Genomic DNA, 7144 nt, shown 5'->3' with positions numbered 1-7144 from the left:
GAATTACCCAAATTCTAATAAAAATGCAAAAGGAAAAGTATAATGAAAAAGAGAAAGACACTGAAGTAGGTGTCAAATTATATTAGGAAGATTAACTCAGAGTAAAATATGCTAAAACAATTTATACATTACAGTGGTTGTCCCATGTGTCTAGATACTAAACATTAAGGCTGAGGTGTACTGGTGCATCCTGTCTAGTTATCCATAGGAAGCTACTATTTCTGGTAGACATGGAGCATTTATGATCCCTACTCTCTAAATCTTGCAGGTTAACAGTGTTATTTTGGGAGTGAACCAAGATAAAGAATTTGAGTTCTTAGTCATATTAATATAATCTCAAAAGAGATTTCCGATCCATGGTCCCTAGAATAGAATTGTCACTAGACGATGATATTCTTATTTGTTGAGGCTTTGACTTGACCTAAATCCTGGCTGTCCTCTAATCCTTCTCAACCAACTCCTGGTCTTCTAATCACTCTGTGGTTCCATGCTGTGAGGTTTCATTCAGGCACTCTTTTACTGTTGTAGCAGACCTAAAGAAAAGTCTGTGACTTTTTAATTCAAGACAGAAGTTAAGCTCTCTAATTTTCTAGAAAGATCCCTAACTTTCTAGAATATTTTTTCACTTTTATTGACTTGCTTACTTGAAGGTCTAATATTTAAAGTTCTAAGATTTTTCATTGAAAAGCAGATGCCATCTATACTCTAAATTCTCACTAGAGGATATATTTCTGTTGTCCTCTCCAGTTCTTCTAAATATTAAGACAATTGATATTGTGAAAAAATAAGTAGAGTTACCAACTTTTATGCTGTAGATTTTATAAACTCTTATATTCAATTAACATACCACATGGAAAAGTGTATTATTTTAGCTCACAAAGAGAAGAGTAACTGACAACATGTGAGTCCTAGTCTGTATTTGGCACTTCCAATAATTTTTAACATTTATCTTTCAGAATAATTCAAGATTATTATCGATATTTTAACAGTGAAGAAATTAATTTGATATTTCAAAATTCAAGTACAATTTCAATGTCCTATAGTTGGTAAATACCAGAATTATTATTTGAACCCTTATCTTTATTTTTTAAATAGGTATTTAATTTACTTTATATGAAAAAAACTTTCAGACTACAATTTTTGTGCTGTTTTTCAAGGTAAAAAGTGTCCCAGTTATGCAGTTTTTTCCATACAAAATGAACCAGGAACCCCACATCAAAATGCAGTTTTAATTAATTTTAAATCCGTATCTTTATGGTCCCCAAACCCCTATTTTTATTGCTATGTCACAATGCTTACATAAGTATGAATTTTTAAATAAAGCACAATTTAAAATGATGCACTCAAGGTTTTTCAAGGACCCATATGATAAAGCCACACATAAATGTATACTTGCCTCTGAAAACATTGAGGACATTCATCATCTTCCACTTATGAAGACATCATTCTAATAATGAAATCATATGAAAAATATTGAAAATTTCTCTCAGGTTTAGCATAGAGAATTAAGGTCTCAGTAGTGGAATTTGATTAATTATATAAATGAAAACTCAAAAAGTTTTAATACTTTTTTTTTTTTTTTCTGCTTTGGCTTTCTGAGGATCAGACTAACCCTCATGATGATTTCTTCCCTTTGTTACTTTTTTTTTTGTTTTGTTTTCTAATCCTGTTTTTATTACAAACATCTTTAATTACCTGTATCCTCAAGCTCTTATTGAACATAGTTTATGTGTGAATAATATATAAATCATGAAGCGTTCTTTCTCCAGATACTTGTTAATTAAAATTTTAGTGAACTCAATACTTCTCAATACTCAAATGCATAGCCACTGAAAGCAAAAGTGTTAGTTGCTCAGTCCTATCTGACTTTGCAGCCCCACGAACTGTAGCCCACCAAGCTCCTCTGTCCATGGGATTCTCCAAGCAAGAATACTGCAGGGATCATTTCCTTCTCTAAGAGATCTTCCCAACCTAGGGATCAAACCTGGGTCTCCTGCATTGCAGGCAGATTCTTTACCACCTGAGCCATCAGGGAAACCTAAGTCTATTATTTATGAGGCTCTTTTGCATTGCAAACTACTTTCTTTTCCTCACAGTCTCTCCCATGGACAAATTTGAGATAGAAAAATTTAGTTGTATCCCGGTCTTGGAGATGATGCCTGGTGGGTTTTTATATATTTTTTTCCTTTCACATAAATAAATATATACATATTTTCTAAACCTCTGAGCAATGGTCACCTCAGCTCAATATTTGTATATTTATTGATGGGGTGTTTTTCTTTTGAAAAATTTAAATAAAACTTCTCTCTTTATCTTACCTTCTGACTGGGTTTTAGTCATTCATACCATTCCATTGTATCAACTGAAAGAATTCTCATTTTTGAATTTCATTTGCATTTTATTAATAAGGCCAGAAGATGCTAAACTTCAGTTGCTCCTTCCTAAAAAGAAATGGGAGAAAGAGCAGCCATGATTAGGCAATCTGTCTGTGCATGAATATTCTTAAGAGGCATGAAGGAAATGAAACATGTTAAAAAGAAGATGTGATGCAACTCTAGCTTCACATGATTTGTCTTAAAGTTGACACTTACTCAAGAGACTCAGCTTCTTTTGGAAGCTAATTTAGTGCTCATTTTTATAAACTTCTTTAGTCCTTAAGGTTGTGAGTCAGAAACTTAGAATTCTCTAGAGAAGTCCCCACTTCTGTTCATTCCCAAAACCCAATTAACCTGACTTAACAAAAACCTTCCCTAGCCATGTATTTCTTGGAATTTTCTTTGAACACATCTATTTGATGACTTCAGCAAAGTTCCCAAAACCCTTAAACTTTCCCCAAGAATTTGTTTTTCTTTTGCTTCCACAGATAATGCTAGATCAATGTTAATAAAATCCTAGTAAAAGAGGAAGTCATTCTACTTCTTTAAATTATTTTTATCATCCATATCCTTGTTAACTCAAAACTACATAGAAACAATTTTTCTTTATACCAGTATGGATAAAATTTAATTAGCATATTGCATTTTAAATCAATAATTTTCTGTGACTTTGCAGTCTTTATAACCTTTCTCTCTAATATTTGAAGAATAATCTAGCCTTAATTTTAATACTGTTGGATATTTTAATTTTAATATTTTGAGATTTTGATATAATGATCATTGATATCTTTGTCATCTGCTTTCCTTCTACTAGAAATAACATAAGGTTAACCTCTAGTGATGTGGTTATAGAATGGAAAGATATAAATTGAGAGAATTCTTGATACGTTTGCAAAATTATTTTTCCAAGCTTAACATTTTACTGTGCTACTGCAGTATTAGCACAGACTATTTTTTGCATATTTTCTAGAACCAGAAATGGTATCTATTCTTTTCTATTTATATAAACCATTACATTGTTTAACTTTTTATTCCTATGATTGCTCATGAAATTGAATATTATGTCTATGTTCATGTATTACTTATATTTACCTTTTTATTATTTTTGTCTCTTGGTATTTTGATAGTTTTCCTCTTAAATTGTATGAACTCTTAATTAACACTTTTGTCTCTGTAAATACCTTTCCAATTTGTAGTTTTCCTTCTTATTTTTGACATGCAGTTTAAATTTTCATTAAGGTTTTCATTTTATCCCTGAAACATATGAATGAAATTTCAATTATGGTTTTATTTAGTTTTGTTTCATCCATATTAAAACTATGTTGTTTCCTCTAAAGTTGGGATGATGTTCATTTTACTTCTGTTCCCAGCCCAGTGATGGTTAGAGCACTGTATGTGGCTGCTCAGGTTATTTTGGGAGAATTCTTCTTATTAGAAAGCTCTTTACATTTAACTTTACATATATGCAACCCTCATTTTTCCTTGTGTAACAACAAGTATATTTGTTCATTTTTTCATGAGAGCTTTTCAGGTACTTCCAGATTGCTGTTTCTGATTCTTTCTTGTACCAGGCTACACTTTTGTTGTTCCTTCAGGCATTCTCCATGTGTATGTTAAAATATTTAAGAACATACATTGCCAAAGAGAATATTTTAGGATTGTGAGATTCTCTGTGATACAAAAGGACTTTGTCTCTGCAATATATTTCTGGTATTGATTTTGCTAATTCTACAGGAAGAAAGTGTTTTCTGTCATTTTGGAGGCCCAAGAGTGAGATGGTTGAGAACATTAGATTCTGAAGTTAGCCCAGTTTTGTCAAGCACTACCTCTATGACCTCAGTGAGGTCACTGAAATTCTCTAAGCCTTTGTTTCCCTGTCTGTAAAATGAGGAACTTAAAAATACCTAATATTGTTCTGAGAATGAATGAGGCAATACATATGAAGAATTTAATGTAGTTATGAATGCATAGTAGTTATCAATAATGGTGCTTACTAATCTAATTACACTGGTGATTTAAGATACACACCTTACCTTGCAGTTATAAAAAGAGATGGCTTTAGAATTGGATACTCTGAATTCCAATTTTCTGACTTGTCGGTTGGTGATCTTGGGGAAGATATTTAATTTGCAAATGAGTATTATATCTACCTTGTAGTGTTGGTATATGATATAGTACTTAACATTTCTTGGTATTTAATAGGCACTCCATAAAAGACAGTTAACGTTGTTATATTTGATTACTGGTCAGTTAATATGAGCGGAGAAGGCGATGGCACCCCACTCCAGTATTCTTGCCTGGAAAATCCCATGGACGGAGGAGCCTGGTAGGCTGCAGTCCATGGGGTCGCGAAGAGTCAGACAGGACTGAGCGACTTCACTTTCACTTTTCACTTTCATGAATTGGAGAAGGAAATGGCAACCCACTCCAGTGTTCTTGCCTGGAGAATCCCAGGGATGGGGGAGCCCGTTGGGCTGCTGTCTGTGGGGTCACACAGAGTCAGACACGACTGAAGCGACTTAGCAGCAGCAGCAGCAGCAACAGCATACCTCAATAGCACACGAAGTCATCATTTTTTGTTGCAGCATTAGGTAAGTGTAAGTTTCCTAATGGGAGGGACTGGCAATGGGAAAAACTGGGTCTTGCCCTGTTGAGCAGGGCCTTACTCAGTAAAACTTTAATCCAATTATTTGCTGATGAGTGGCATTGCATTCCCTCCCTGGTAGTTATTTGGCCTAAGGCCAACTTCAAGGCCAGATTCCCTGGAGATTCCTGAGATGGGAATGTGAGTTCTTATTTCTGGAGCTGAACTTCACAAATAGAACATGCAAACACTCACAGTTGCATGCAAGTGAATAGGATTTATTTTAAAAGAGAATAAAGTACAAAGCTCTCAGCACAGACACTTAGTCAGTTCAGTTCAGTTGCTCAGTCATGTCCAACTCTTTGCAACCCCATAGAATGCAGCATGTTGGGCTTCCCTGTCCATCACCAACTCTTGGAACTTGTTCAAACTCATGTCCTTTGAGTCAGTGATGCCATCCAACCATCTCATCCTCTGCCATCCCCTTCTCCTCCTGCCCTCAATCTTTCCCAGCATCAGGGTCTTTTCCAAGGAATCAGTTCTTTACATCAGATGGTCAAAGTGTTGGAGTTTCAGCTTCAGCCTCAGTCCCTCCAATGAATATTCATGACTGATTTGCTTTAGGATTGACTGTGGCTTGATCTCCTTGCATAGACAGCATAAACACTGACAGGGGGTAAATAGTCCCCCAGAAAGACAGGACTTACTGGCACTGATCTGTGCATTTTTGGTTGGCTCCTGTCCTTAAAATCTGTCATTCCTAACCAATCAGTTTAAAGATCACATTTTAACTTAACATCTTTATGGCCCTTGGATAGCAAGAAGATCAAACCAATCTATCTTAAAGGACATTAGTCCTGAATATTCATTGGAAGGATGGATGCTGAAGCTGAAGCTCCAATACTTTGGCCACCTGATGCGAAGAACTGACTCATTGGAAAATACCCTGATGCTAGGAAAGATTGAAAGCATTAGGAGAAGGGAATGACAGAGAATGGGATGGTTGGATGGCATCACCAACTCAATGGAGTTTGAGCAAGCTCCAGGAGTTGGTGATGGACAAGGAAGCCTGGCATACTGCAGTCCATGATGTGGCAAAGAGTCACTACTGAGCAACTGAACTGAATGGTTTATATTGATCCTTAGATTAAGTTGCCACCCTTTATCATGCCCCCTGGCCGTTTAAAAGTAGACCAGATGTAAGGGCTAAAGATGAATGGATCACCAGTTGTTTTTCCCTCAAGCTTTTGGAACAGATGTTAATTACTGATCTTTCCTGGATCTGAGTCGATGGTAATTTATCAGACAAAGGACACATTTCAGGAATTCCGGACAAAAGGTATAGTTTTAGGTTAATGGGGCGAGATGTTTATTGAAAACAGGACCAAGGTCTCAGAGTCCTACCCTGACTACCTAGCAATTTCTACCTCATTCCCAGTCCCTTTGTTGGATCCTCAGGAGGGGAAGCCTGACGTGGGTTTCAGAACTTACACAACAGTAGGAGAACTTATTGGGTATTATTGTTCTCCAGTTTGTGGGTCACCCGCCTGGCAGGTATGGGATTTGATTTTATCATGGTGCTACCATCTCGCTGCAGCTTTGTCTTTGTGCACCTTCTTCTTGTCTTTGGATGTGGTGTATCTTTTTTGGTGGGTTCCAGAGTCCTCCTTTGATGGTTGTTGAACAACTAGTTTAATGTTGGTGTTCTCTCAGGAGGAGATAAGTGCACATCCTTCTATTCTGCCATCTTGAACCAGAAGTCTCAATTTATTTTCATCTTTGTTCTTTACATCTCTGTGTGTTTATTGCCTAAGGATATACTTTCTTTCCTTGCCTTACTTTCGCTTTCTTCCTTTTTTTCTTTCTTTAATTTATTTTTTTTTATTTTTTTTTTTTTTTTTTTTTTTTTGTTTTTTTTTTTTTTTTTTTTTTTTTTTTTTTTTTTTTTTTTTTTTTTTTTTTTTTTTTTTTTTTTAAACTTTACATAATTGTATTAGTTTTGCCAAATATCAAAATGAATCCGCCACAGGTATACATGTGTTCCCCATCCCGAACCCTCCTCCCTCCTCCCTCCCCATACCATCCCTCTGGGCCGTCCCAGTACACCAGCCCCAAGCATCCAGCGTCATGCATTGAACCTGGACTGGCAACTCGTTTCCTACATGATATTTTACATGTTTCATTG

This window comes from Bison bison, unplaced genomic scaffold (assembly GCF_000754665.1).
Source record: "Bison bison bison isolate TAMUID 2011002044 unplaced genomic scaffold, Bison_UMD1.0 scf7180017864183, whole genome shotgun sequence".
Classification (NCBI taxonomy): domain Eukaryota; kingdom Metazoa; phylum Chordata; class Mammalia; order Artiodactyla; family Bovidae; genus Bison; species Bison bison.
The sequence above is the reverse complement of the archived record's forward strand: the minus strand, read 5'-3'. Positions refer to the sequence as shown.